A 14,934-nucleotide genomic window follows, 5' to 3' on the forward strand; every position below is an offset into this window, starting at 1 on the left:
CCGAATGTAGTATCAGCTGAGAACATACTCTTGGGAACAGTCTATTGGGCTGACAGGACTATTGGTGAATCCATGAAAGGGGGTGGGGTCGGAATCCCCACTCTTTTACTTCCTGCAAATGCAGAGAGAGAAAAGGCAAACTGCGGCGCATGGTCAGTCAGGAGATTGCGAGGGGCATGCCTGGGTCCTGAAGTCTCGAGAGAAAGGCAGCTCAGAAGAGGGACAAGGTGAGTGATTTATTTCTTCATTTTTTGATTAGACAAGTAAAATTGAGTGGCAAGAATGAGATTTGTACCCAGCTCTTACTCTGTGTGTTCGCTTGCTGTTTGTAAAATAAAGCAATGTAACAAGTCATATCAGGCCTTATCTCGCTAACATGTTTTTCAGTCACCGACTGATAGATTGGAATCCACATGGGACACCACATTCAACAACATACATTTACATAGCGTCTTTAACAGCATGGACACCAGGTGAAGTGCTCCAGTCCTCAGGACATCAATTGCCCTTAAATATGTAAAAGGCCCAACGTATGTTTAAGGCGGTTGCCAGGAACACCTGGTCTAATTTCTACTCCCAGATATCGTGCTCAGATCACAAGGGAGTCCTACCGTTACACCATGAGAGGAGATTACCCTATCATTAGGTGTCGAGCAGTATGGCAACAAGGGGTGGAAATTCAGTTGGAGGCTTCTTATTGCGTGAATGGCAGTGGGACGGTAAATGTTGCACCGGAAAATGGCTTGCGACGGCAGCCAAACAACGTGGTTACTGTGCCCTGAGTGTGGGCAGAGCACTGAGGGAGGTGGTCGATACTAGGCACTAGGCCGGCTGAGCAACTGAAAATCCATTGCTGAAGAGCCAGCTTCGGAGCGCCCCAAGAGGCCTCCCTGGGACAAAAAACATTCCCGATAAATTACTCCCCCAAATACAGGTGACTCGCAAAAATAAATCAGAGAAATATTATTTTAAACTTGCCTTTTCCGATCATTCCTTCCCGCAGCGTTCTGGGGCACTGTCACCAGGGGACACTACACGTGAATAGCGAAACACTGTTGAAACTGGCTGGACGCTCCCGGCCGATCCTGGCACACGGAATGTGCCGAGCGGTGCGAATGCCGGCGATCGTGGCTCTGAACCCTTTAGCATCCCTGTTCTGACCCTTTCCAGGGGTGCAAAGCGACCAAATTTCTACCTGCTTTTATTTATATAGCACCTTTAACATAGTAAAACATCCCCAGGCACTTCACAGGAGCATTATAAATCAAAATTTGACAACCGGCCACATAGGGAGATATTAGGGCAGGTGACCAAAAGCTTAGACAAAGATGACGGTTTTAAGGAGAATCTTAAAAGGAGGAAGGAGACAGAGAGATTTAGGGATGGAGTTCCAGAGCTTGGGGCCTTTTTACTGTTATGTTCCCCAATATGTACTACAACATTTCTCTGCATTGAACTCCATCTGCCACCTATCTTTCCAGTTTATACCCCTGTATATTCTTCCACATTTAACACATTTCTAACTTTGGAATCAGTAAACTTTGATATAATTACTCCCATATCTATCCAAATTATTTCTATAAATGGAAAATAAAAAATTGCAGCACACTGCTAAGCCATATCTTGCCAATCTGAAAAATATCTATTTACCCTTACTGTTTGCTTCCTGGTCCCTAGTCCTCTCTGCACCCATGAAGTTACGTGCTGTATATGCCAGTGCTTTAATTTCCATAACAAATCTCTTTGGTGGCATCTTATCAAATACCTTCTGAAAATATACAACATCCATTGCATTCCCTTTGCCTATACATTGTGATTTCTTCAAAACTGTAATTAAATTACTTTATCATGAACCACCTTTATAAATCCAAAATGACTGTTCCCAACTAATCCACTACTTTTCATCAATAATATTATCGAGGCCAGAGCTGCTGGAAGCGAGATGTCCACCCCAAAATTTGTCCTGGCATTTACCCCCATCCCAAATTCTGAGGACGGGATAATTAATGTAAAAGGCACTCAATTTACAGCACTCCCTAGGAGTCTGCCCTGCAGAAGGGAGCAGAAATACTGGAGCAAAGTCTTGCTATTCCATTGAAAAAAATGGACCATTCCAACTGCAGATTGATTTTTTTAAACAAATTTAACATTCACCTTTTGTCATTTTTCTAAAACAAATCAAGTGCTGTCATCCATTGCCATTGTAATGGTGCTGAGCAGAGTATATCTGCACCGTGCCGGGCCAGGCCGACAAGATGCTGCTTGTGCTCCCTGGCCTGCTCCGATGGTGCTCGCCCGGGGAGTGGGAGCAGCGTGGGGGCATACCACTCCAGGGAGCAGCACGTGCTGGAACAGGAGAGCAACGGTAGCAAAGCGGGCGATTGGATTGGACGTCACCAAGATCCAGGTCGCTGATTGGAGCGTGGGCAGATACAGCAAGAGCGACGAGGTCGGGGCGAAGGAGCGGCGAGAGATTGTAGAGGGGTGTGATCAGGGCCCAGGAGAGGTGCGAGTTTGGGCCCAGCAGAGACGAGGGCCCAGGGGCAGCACGGCCCAGCCCACACTGCGATATGTGTGCACACTAGGTCTGTGCAGCAGAGCTGGTCTCCAGTTGTCCTGGTTAGTCCTTGCCACTGGACCAAGACCTCGCTCTGTCAAGCCCGTGTGGTGGCTGGTGTGCAACGGCCACCCCACGTTAAAAATATCCACGCACAGGCATCTTCCACCCTTCAAGATTTAGTTTGGGATCTGGAATATTAGGTCCTTCATTGAAATGCCCGTGAACTTTTTGGTGTGGAAGCAAGTCATCCTCGATTCGAGGGACTGCCTATGATGATGATCTGCACCATGCAAGCGCATTGTACATCGTGAGCAAAAGGGAAAGAACTGACACCATCTCGCCTGTCGCTGACTGCAAAAGGTAACTTTGATCTTGCAGGAACCATCCTTCCACTTTCTCCCCCCTTTAAATAATGTGGCAGGTGATGTTTCCTTATAATGAAGGAATCTGAGGCGCTCCCAGGGAAACAAGCATTCACCTGATTTATTAAATAGAGTTACATAAAGTGTACAGCACATTCAGCCCAACTGCTCCATGCTCCATGTTGGTGGCTGCATATAAGCTGTATGTTGATGGAATAATGGGCATTATGGTTTAAAAAGGCCTTGAATTAAGCACAGGTGGGAAAATGACAACATGTATGCAATCAATGGTCTCCTGGTCTCAGAAACCATCAGTCCTGTACAATTGCACTGCCCTACCATGCTGATGTTGTTGTTGGGACAATTAGTGCAACTGTGAGATCCTCAACCCATCTGTGGAGAGAAAACTTGCTGACACTACAGATGTCATCGGTGCTAGCCTGGAAAGAGCTGATGCATAAAATTTGGCAGCCACAGATTCTTTGAGAGCCAGTGACAATGCCGTATACTTTTTGATCATCTTTGTACCTCTTCAAGGAGCTAGGTTCGAAATTAATAAGCGGAACCTCAAGGGCAATAATCTCTGGATTACGACCTGATGCACTCTCAAATTGGCATAGGGTCAAGCAGATCAGAGTTAAATGCGTGGTTCAAAGAGAGGCAAGTGAGTCCCAGGTGGACAGAGGAAACATTTCAAGGACACCCTCAAAGCCTCCTTGAAAAAGTGCAACATCCCCACCGACACCTGGGAATCCCTGGCCCAAGATGGCCCAAAGTGGAGGGAATGCATCCAGGAAGGTGCCAAATGCCTTGAGTCTCTACGCCGAGAGCAAGCTGAAGCCAAGCGTAATCAGAGGAAGAAGTGCATGGCAACCCAGGCACTCCACCCACCCGTTCCTTCAAGTACCATCTTCCCCACCTGAGAGAGACTGTAGGTCCCGCATATGACTCATCAGCCACATGAGAACTCATTTTTAGTGTGGAAGCAAGTCATCCTCTACTCCTGCCCAAGAGAGAGAGAGACTGGGAGGAAAGGGGTTTTTCTTCATGGGGCACTGTCATTAGTACTGGGGAAAGAGGGAGCTGGTTCATCAGGATGGGCTCCACTTAAACCGGATTGGAACCAGCGTCTTGGAAAATCGGATAATAGGACTGTAGATAGAGATTTAAACTTAAAAAAAGGGGGGGGGGGCCCGACGGTGGGAGGGGTCAGGTGAGGGGAAGTTTAGATATCGACAGAGAAAGGTCAATGCAATGGAGCAGTGTAGCCATTTGGGTAAAAATAAGCAGAGTGTGGCGGGAAGGGGCAGAGAGTTTAACGGGAGCAGTGCAGCAGAGAATAAGGTCAAAGCAGGGAATAATAGTAAAAAATTAAATTAAAGGCTCTTTATCTGAATGCACGGAGCATTCGTTGCAAGATACACAAACTAGTGGCACAAATAGAGATAAATGGGTTTGATCTAATAGCCATTACAGAGACCTGGTGACCAAGGTTTGGAACTAAATGTTCCAGGGTACTTGATGTTTCGAAAAGACAGGCAGAATGGTAAAGAAGTTGGGGGGTGGTGTGGGCGGGGTAGCCCTGATAATAAAGGATGACATAAGGACAGGAGAGAGAAAGGATCTGGGCTCGGAGGATCAGGAAGTAGAATCAGTATGGGTGGAGATGGGGAGTAACAAGGGGCAGGAAACATTGTGGGAGTAGTATATAGGGTCCCTAACAATAGCTATACCACTGGACAGAATATTAATCAATAAATAGTAGGAGCTTGTAACAAAGGTAATGCAATAATCGTGGAGGACTTTAATCTTCATACACACTGGACAAATCAAATTGGCAAAGGGAGTCTGGGGGATGAGTTCATGGAATGCATTTGGGACTGGTTCCTAGAATAATACATCATGGAACCAACCAGGTAACAGGCTATTTTAGATCGTGTATTGTGTAATAAGACAGGGTTAATTAGTAATCTCATAGTAAGGGATCCTCTGGGGCAGAGTGATCATAATATGATGGAATTTCACATTACTTTTGAGTGTGACTTGCCTAAATCCGAAACTAGAGCCTTAAACTTGAATAAAGCCAATTACATGGGTATGAAGGGGGAGTTGGCTAAGGTAGATTGGAAAACTGGATTAAAAGGTATGGCAGTAGATAAGCAGTGCTAGCATTTAAAGAAATATTTCATAATTCTCAACAAAAATACATTCCATTAAGAAACTAAAACTCCACAGGAAAGTGATCCATCCGTGGCTAACTAAAGAAGTTAAGGATCACATTAGATTGAAAGAAGCTGATGTTGCAAAGAATAGCAGTAAACCTGAGGATTGGGAGCATTTCAGAAACCAGCAAAGGAGCCACCAAAAAATGGATAAAAAGGGAAAAAATAGACTGAGAAAAGTAGCAAAAAATGTAAAAAAGGATTGCAAGAGCTTCTACAAGTATGTAAACAGGAAGAGCGTAGCAAAAGTAAACATTGGTCCATTAGAGGCTGAGGCAGCTGAAATTATTACGGGGAATAAGGACATGGCAGAAATGTTATAAAATATTTTATATGTCTTCACAATCGAACATGCAAAAAGCATATCTAAAATGGTGGGGAATCAATGGACTAATGAGGGTGAGGAACTTAATGTCATTAATATAAGTAGAGAAAAAGTACTAGAGAAACTAATGGGACTAAAAGCCGACAAATCCCTGGACCCGACGGCCTACATCCGAGGGTTCTAAAAGAGGTGGCTGCAGAGATAGTGGATGCATTGGGTTTGATCTTTCAAAATTCCCTCGACTCGAGAACGGTCCCAGCGGATTTGAAGGTAGCAAATGTAACCCCGCCAATCAAGAAAGGAGGGTGAGAGAGAACAGGGAACTACAGGCCAGTTAGCCTAACATCAGTTGTTGGGAAAATACTGGAATCCATTGTTAAGGAGGTGGAATCAGGGCACTTAGAAAATCATAACATGATTAGTGCAGAGTCAACATGGTTTTATGAAAGGGGAATCGTGTTTGACAAATTTATTAGTATTTTTAAGGATGTAACGAGCAGGATAGATATGTCACTACTTTTCAGTCAATTGCTGATACTTATGCCTAATGTAGTACACTCTGTATGGTGGGTGCAAGGTGAGACTTCATGATATATTTTCGGGGAGAAATTCGGTAGCTTAGTGCCTGGGGAGGCTCAGGCAATAGTGCCGTGGCAGGCATATCCCACGCTGCATGACACATTCACCAGCCCTGTAGTGCCGATGATATCACTTAGCGTCTCAGCATCTTTTACCATGCAGATTGTGACGTCAGCGAACATGCAACGCTTACAGCGCCAGGGACTGGAGGCGTGAACAAGCTGGCTCGTGGCTTGCGGGGCGTTACGTAAAGGGATGGATCCCAGTACTTCCGTTCCAGAAGTCAGTTGTGCGTGGCTGAGAGTGCAGGATGTATCTGCAGCCAGATAAATGCTGCTTTGTCCCTGGAGTGTTGCGGGCCATCAAAAGCCCCACAGCATATCGCCATTCTGCACTCCCGAATCACTGGGGCCCAGTGTGCAGACTCCAGTGACCTTCCCCTTTAATGGCTGGAAGGCGCCTTCGCTGATGCTCACTCCTGGTTACACTGCACCTCATTTACACTGCACTTCGAGTCGAACAGCACTCACCTACGCCATTAGCACTTGATTTAATGCTATCCTGCATTCCTTCAGCACAGAGACATAATTTCATGGGCGTGGAGATTGATTAGCGCCTGACGCTAAACTTACAACTTTTCAAAAGTTACGCCCCAACCTGGCAGATATGTAATTTCTATCGCCGTGTGTCCATCTGACATCAGAGGCTTATCTTGCTTTTCCTCACATCTTTCAGCCAAATTAATCGTTCCCGTGAAGGACCTTGGGATATTTTACTATATTAAAGACACGATGGGGCCTTTTGTCGACTGCTTTTAGCGCAGCAAAAATCGCCCCCCCTCCCCCACCCCCCCCCCCCCACCCCCGGAGTTTTCCAGAGGCGCTGCGTGCACATTGCCCCCTTACCACACCAGAAGCTAAATTGTCCCACGCATTCTACTTTAGCGTCTGGCGATGACAACAACAGCTTGAGCTGACCAGTTGCAGTCGGGAACCGAACGCGGCAACGCTATTTAAAGACACCATCTTGGAAAGTATTTTCTGTTGGCTGTTACTTATTTCTGCTTTCCAACAGTTAGGCTGGTGGACCAATAGCATCGATTTTTTTGCTCAAAGGTTTTTCTGCCTCCTACCTTTCTTCTGTATCACTCTCAGTACTTTCGACGTTCAACCATTTCTGTGCTGACGCTTGACCGCCTGCTCCGACTTCGCCAAGCACAGCGGCACCGCCAATTACAGAGAGAAAGGCATCGAGAGAGAGAGAGAGAAAGGCTATGACTAAGAGAGGGAGCACCACAGGAAGAGGCCCATGGAGCACGCCACAGGGAGAGGGACAGACAACCACAGGCAGCAGTACAGTGACACCACATCAAGATGTTGCCAGAGGAGAGAAGGCACCACAGGGCTGATAACAGGAGACCTTACTCTCCCAGGGTATTTTGGCAGCAGTTCTCCGACACCAATCTTACTGCGGAGCAGTGTGAGCGAAGGCTGTGTTTCAGCAAAGACGTGGTCACAGAGCTCCTGCCATCTTCTGCAACCAGACCTCGAGCCTCAGACCAGGGTGAGGATGGCTCTCTGTGTCAGTCAAGGTCACCATCGCGCTCAATTTCTACGCCAATGGATCTTTCCAAGGAGCAACAGGAGCCATCTCCAACAGTTTAGCATCCATTGCTCCATCCGCGAGGTCACAGATGCCCTGTACAGAAGGAGGAGGGACTACATCTCCTCCCTTTGAGCCGAGAGAAGCAGCGTGAGCATGCATATCGCTTTGTCAGGATAGCGGGCTTCCCTACGGTGCAGGGTGGCACTGACTGCACCCACGCTGCTTTGCGGGCATCGCATCGCAATTCCGTAACCGTGAAGGCTCCCACTCACTGTGCAGTTGGCGTACGACAACACACGCAGAATAATGACTATGAATGCCTGCTATCCGGGCAGCAGCCACAATGCCAGCTGGCGTGCCAGCCCTGTTCCAGTCCCCAAGTGAAGCTTGCGGCTGGCTGCTCGGATCCGAGGGCTATCCTCTGTGCACCTGGCTCCTGACTTCCCTCTGTAACCCAACCACTCCTGCTCAGCACTCGCACAATGAGAGCCATGCCACCAGGAACATCATTGAGCAGACCATCGGAGTGCTGAAGCAACCGTTCCGCTGCCTTGACCTCTCAGGAGGAATCTTCCAGTACTCGGCTGAGCGGGTGCCCCTATTCGTCATCATCTGCGGCATGCTGCACAACCTGGCCATCATGATACAGCCATTGGCACCAGACATAGTCGTACCACCTTGGGAGGACCAGGAGGAGGAGCAACAGCAGGAGGATGAGGAGGAGGGACGAGGAGGAGCAGCAACTCCATGGCGATCCTGCAAAGGAGGGGTCCGGAATCGTCTCACCACAGCTTGTTTTCACTGGTTTCCATCCCACTTCCCGGTTCCTGTGCGTCATGTATCTTACATTATTATATATAACTGTATCCTAACATGCTATACATGACTAATAAGATATGACCTGTAACCACCAGCATACCTTGCCGCCAGGGGTGCACTTGCAAGAGACAGGTATATAAGGACAGGTCTCAGGCAAGTGCAGCATTCCAGAGCTGTGAAATAAAGGTGCAGGTCCAGAGTGACCTTGACTTCACAACATGCCTCGTGTGAGTCTGTACTGAGGGGACAGGACTTTACAGTGGCGATGGGTTACGGGATTACAGAATCCACAGAATGGCGAACAGCGGATCAGATGAAAAGTACAATGCGGGAGACAATTGGGAGGACTTTATCGAAAGGCTCCAGCAAAGCTTTGTAACCAAAGACTGGTTAGGCGACGATAAGGCAGACAAGAGAAGAGCCCATCTCTTGACCAGCTGTGGCTCTCAAACATACGCTTTAATGAAGGATCTGTTGGCACCCGAGAAACCAGCAAGCAAGTCGTTTGAAGAATTGAGCACACTGGTAAGAGACCACCTGAAGCCAGCGAGCAGCCTACACATGGCCAGACACAGGTTCTACAAATACAGACACTGTGGGCCAGAGCATACCCGACTTCGTGGTGGAACTTCGGAGGTTGGCTAGTTTATGTGAGTTCTCCGATGAACTGAGGAGAGAAATGCTGAGAGACTTTTTCATTGAAGGAATAGGCCATGCAGGCATATTCCGAAAGCTCATGGAGACCAAGAACCTGAATTTAGAGGAAGCAGCACTGGTTGCACAGACATTCTTGGTAGGGGAAGAAGAAACGAGGTTGATTTACAATGCAGGTACGACAACTAACAAAATATTGGAACAAGAAGTTCACAGCACTAAACAAGCTGCTACCCCCACACACAGACAAAACCGGGAGAACAGGTTCACGACAGCAGGCAGAAGCCATCAAGGGCCACAGGAACGGCCGTTCATACCTCATCAACCCACTATGCTAGCGATCAACTACAAACTGAGAGAAACTCGAGAGAGATCAGCCAGACGCAGCTCATTCTTTGGAAACTCTTTGAACAATGGAACAGGTCTGTGCTGGAGGTGTGGGGGTGGGCACTCGGCAAGGGGATGTCGATTTCAGCAGGCTGTTTGCAGAAATTGTGAATATTTCGGGCATTTGCCCCGCATGTGCAAAAAAACGGCAGCTCGGCTGGTATATGAATTGGATGGGTCGGAAAGCAGACCAGAAGATGGTGGGGACAGTACCCGGGACACCAATGTACAGCGGGTCAACACGATCAATGGCCACTGCTCCTACAACAGGACGGCTCCTATAATGATGAGGGTCCTACTCAACGGGATATCTGTCAACATGGAGCTGGATACGGGAGCGAGTCAATCTCTCATGGGCGCTCAACAATTTGAACAACTGTGGCCGCATAAAAGAGACAGACCAAAACTCAAGGGTCGACACTAAACTAAGGACCGATACCTAAGAAATTGTACCAGTCCTTGGCAGCACCATGCTCTCTGTCACACACAAAGGGACAGTGAACCGACTTCCCCTGTGGATTGTCCCCGGAGACCCCCCAGCACTGCTGGGGAGAAGCTGGCTGGCAAAACTAAACTGGAAATGGGATGATGTCCATGCCATGTCATTAGAGGAACGGACCTCCTGCTCAACAGTTTATAAAGCGATTTGAACATCTCTTTCAGCCAGGTGTGGGCACTTTCAAGGGGCTAAAGTCAAAATCTACATCACACGGGATGCTAGACCGGTCCATCACAAGGCCAGAGATGTACCCTATGTGATGAGGGAAAAGACAGGCTTCTGCGGGAAGGCATTATATCACCTGTGGAATTTAGTGACTGGGCAAGTCCCATCGTCCCAATAAATCTACCATAAACGGAGTCTCCCTACAGGACCAGTACCCGCTGCCCAGAGCGGAGGACTTATTTGCCACATTGGCTGGAGGTAAACTTTTCTCAAAATTAGACCTCATCTGCGTATATGACGCAAGAATTGACCGAGGAATCCAAGCTACTCCCCACCATCAACACACATCAAGGCCTTCTCATGTACAATCGATGCCCATTCGGCATCAGGTCGGCAGCTGCCATATTCCAGCGCAACATGGAGTCTGCTCAAGTCCATCCCGGGGACAGTTGTATTTCAAGACGACATACTTATCACAGGCAGGGACACCGACCCCCATCTCCGTAATTTGGAGGAAGTACTAAAGCGGTTGGATCGGGTAGGCCTACGAGTCAAGAAATCCGCCCAACAAATCCAATCTGTTGGGCGGATTCCATCAGCGGCAATCCTTCTGCCCAAGAAATCCTTTTGGGCAGAAGGATTGCCGCTGATGGAATCCGCCCAACAGAGTCCAAAACACAAGCAATTCGCCTGGCACCCAGGCCCCGGAATGTCTCAGAACTGCGCGCCTTTCTCGGGCTACTCAATTACTTTGGGAACTGTATAGGGTATTGGTAAGGCCGCACCTGGAGTACTGCGTGCAGTTTTGGTCACCTTACTTAAGGAAGGATATACTGGCTTTAGATGGGGTACAGAGACGATTCACTAGGCTGATTCCAGAGATGAGGGGGTTACCTTATGATAGATTGAGTAGACTGGGTCTTTACTCGTTGGAGTTCAGAAGGATGAGGGGTGATCTTATAGAAACATTTAAAATAATGAAAGGGATAGACAAGATAGAGGCAGAGAGGTTCTTTCCACTGGTGGGGGAGACTAGAACTAGGGGGCACAGCCTCAAAATACGGGGGAGCCAATTTAAAACCGAGTTGAGAAGGAATTTCTTCTCCGAGGGTTGTGAATCTGTGCAATTCTCTGCCCAAGGAAACAGTTGAGGCTAGCTCATTGAATGTATTCAAGTCACAGATAGATTTTTAACCAATAAGGGAATTAAGGGTTACGGGGAGCGGGCGGGTAAGTGGAGCTGAGTCCACGGCCAGATCAGCCATGATCTTATTGAATGGCGGAGCAGGCTCGAGGGGCTAGATGACCTACTCCTGTTCCTAATTCTAATGTTCTTATGAACTTTTTGCAGAATTTAAGCATGCTGCTGGAGCCTCTCCACGTGCTACTCAAAGGGGTGCGGTTGGATTTGGGGGGACGCCCAGGAACCCGCCTTCAATAAGGCACGCAACCTTCTGTGTTCCAACAGTGTTTTGACTTTCTTTGACCCAGGTAAAAAGCTCGTTCTCACATGCGATGCGTCAGCGTATGGGGTTAGTTGCGTTTTGCAACATGTCAATAGTGCAGTCAAATTACAACCCATAGCTTATGCCTCCAGGTCACTTTCGCGGGCGGAGCGCGGGTACGGAATGGTAGAGAAGGAGGCGCTCGCGTGCGTGTACGGTGTCAAAAAGATGCACCAATACCTTTTCGGGGCCAAGTTCGCATTAGAAACCGACCACAAGCCCCTCCTATCCGAGAGCAAGGCAATAAACGCCAACGCCTCGGCGCGAATTCAACGGTGGGCACTCATGCTGGCGTCCTACGACTATACCATCAGGCACAGACAACTGTGCCGACGCGCTCAGCAGGCTACCCCTGGCGACCACGGAAGGGTCTGACGAACAGGACTGTGAGATAGTCATGGCAATCAATGCCTTTGAGTCCACAGGTTCGCCCATGACGACTCGCCAAATCAGAGCCTGGATGGCCAGCGACCCCACGTTATCCTTAGTAAAAAGATGTGTCCTAACCGGTGACTGGGCAGAGGCTCGCGATGCCTGCCCTGAGGAATTAAAATCCTTTCACAGGTGCATGCATGAGCTATCACTACAAGCAGACTGCCTGATGTGGGGTAGCCGAGTAGTCATGCCTCAGCGAGGCAGTTGTCCGGGAGCTCCACTGCGAGCACCCAGGGATCGTTCTCATGAAGGCCATAGCCAGATCCCATGTCTGGTGGTCTGGTATTGACGCAGACCTGGAGCTCTGCGTCCGAAGGTGCACCATTTGTGCCCAACTCAGCAATGCCCACAGGGAGGCTCCACTGAGCCCCTGGCCTACCAAACCGTGGTCGCGGATGCACGTAGACTATGCGGGCCCATTAATGGGCAAAATGTTCCTCGTAGTTGTAGATACATTTTCAAAGTGGATCGAATGCACCATTTTAAACTCTAGCACAACCTCCACCACTGTGGAGAGCCTCGCAACCATGTTTGCAACGCACGGAATCCCTGACATATTGGTCAGTGACTGGTCCGTGCTTCACCAGCGCAAAATTCCAAGACTTTATAATTGACCACGGCATAAATCACGTCAAGCCGGCCTCCAACGGCCAGGCGGAGAGAGCAGTGCAAATCATTAAACAAGGCATGCTTAAAATCTAAGGTCCCATGCTGCAGGGTCGCCTGTCGCGACTGCTGCTGGCATACAGATCTCGTCCGCACTCATTGACTGGGATCCCCCCCACGCAACTGTTGATGAAAAGGACTTTAAAAACAAGGCTCTCATTAATCCTCCCAGACATGCACGACATCGTTGAGGCAAAGCGCCGTAAGCTGACTGAGTACCATGACAGAAATTCGAGGGGGAGATGGAATGAGATAGGGGACAAAGTGTTTGTACTAAACTATGGCAGGGGTCCCAAATGGCTTGCAGGGACAGTAATTGGCAAGGAAGGAAAAAGGCTGCAAATGGACAATGGCCAAACCTGCCGGAGGCATGTAGATCAAGTCAAAAGCAGATTTACCAACAACACTGCGGAACCAGAGGCAGACTACAATGTGGAACTCGCACCACACCTGGTGGACAGACAGAGGGAACAACCTGAGGAAAGGGCAATCCCAACAGACAGCCCAGCCGAGACAACAACAATCACACCAATTGAAACAGACAGCCCAGGCGAGATACCAGCAACCACACCCAAAGAAAAACACACCAAGGCAAACAACTGAACCACAACTCAGACGCTCCACGCGAGAGCGTAGACCACCTGAGAGACTGAACCTATAAAGACAATAAGACCTTGGGTGAGGGTGATGTCATGTATCTTACATTATTATATATAACTGTTTCCTAACATGCTAATACATGACTGTAATAAGATATGACCTGTAACCACCAGCATACCTTACCACCAGGAGTGCACTTGCAAGAGACAGGTATATAAGGGCAGGTCTCAGGCAAGTGCAGCATTCCAGAGCTGTGAAATAAAGGAGCAGGTCCAGAGTGACCTTGACTTCACTACATGCCTCGTGTGAGTCTGTACTGAAGGGACAGGACTTTGCACTGTGGACGTCACCACATCAATTTATATTTCCATATCAAAGCCCCAAACACTGAAATGAGAGACAACAGCAAACATTAAACATACAGAAAATGACAGAGAGCTAAAGACCGTCTGGTCCAATGAGCCTGTCCCCCACAATTGGGATATCTTGTGTATCGCAACTCGTACACTCCACCCCACCCAACATCCCAATCACCACTTAATCACACAACAATAAAAGGTATAAATGTGTATTTATTCATCACTCTTGTCCATTTCCTTATAGCCCTTTTTCGTTCCCCTGTTCTACTCCTCTGCATTGCGTTCCCTGTGGCTGCAGCTTGGCTGGTGGAAGGCTGCTGAGTGTCAGGGCCAGAGACTACAGATGGCCTTGCAGGACGCCCTCGACCAGCTCTGACCCTGGAAGGCCCGACTATAGACTGCACCACCTCAGGCTGGGCAGTAGCAGTCTGGGCTGGCTGGGTGACAGACAGCGACACAGGCAATGGCGGGGTGACAGTGGTGCGCTCAGGAATGTTGTCGTCCTGAGTGAGGACAGCAGGTTCCTGCTCCACTGACCCAGTGCCACCACCCGGGGTAGCACCTCAAGATCCCCACCAATTGTTGGAGCATAGATTGCTGGGCTGCTGCGGCACTGTGAGATCCCCGGCCGACCATGGTGGACCCAGTGACAATGGCAGCAGTTAGATCTCACGGAGCATCCAGCTGAGACTGCACGAGAGCGGTTTGAGCTTCCATGCGAGTAACCATTGACTCGATTGCAGCAGTGCTTCCGCCTGTGCCACAATGGAAGCTGCCACATCGCCCATGACACACGTCATGAGGTCTGGATCCACACGGTCTCTCTGGGAGTCCACCATCGTCTGCACACTGGCAATGATGAGCTCCATGGTGTGCGCTGAGCTGTGTGCAATGCTGGAGGTGGACTCCACGATGCTCTTTACCGCTTCAGACAGGCGCTCAGGCATCCTGGCCTTTGTACCCATCATGTCGGAGTGCATAGCCATCACCCTTTGTGTGAATGTCTCCCCATCGAGGTCCTGACGTGAGTCCTGTGCAGCAGAACACGCCCTTCAGGGAGAGGCTTCCGAGGTTGCCCGTGCTGCAGCCGCGAGGCTCTGGTGCATCACCCAGTGCAGACACCTTCCAAAATCTAACCTCTAAAGAACACATCTTACCAGTATCTGAGCTGGTGCCTGTGGGTGAGAGAAGC

The 14,934-nt window shown here is 48.8% G+C and overlaps 1 protein-coding gene across 3 annotated transcripts in view; it reads right to left on the reverse strand.

Moving 5' to 3' along the window:
* Positions 1 to 14,934, reverse strand: part of LOC139276506 (glutamate receptor ionotropic, kainate 4-like) — a 229,933-nt gene that overhangs the window by 182,545 nt on the left and 32,454 nt on the right. The window lies entirely within an intron of this gene.

Source organism: Pristiophorus japonicus, chromosome 11 (genome assembly GCF_044704955.1).
Source record: "Pristiophorus japonicus isolate sPriJap1 chromosome 11, sPriJap1.hap1, whole genome shotgun sequence".
NCBI classification, from domain to species: Eukaryota; Metazoa; Chordata; class Chondrichthyes; family Pristiophoridae; genus Pristiophorus; species Pristiophorus japonicus.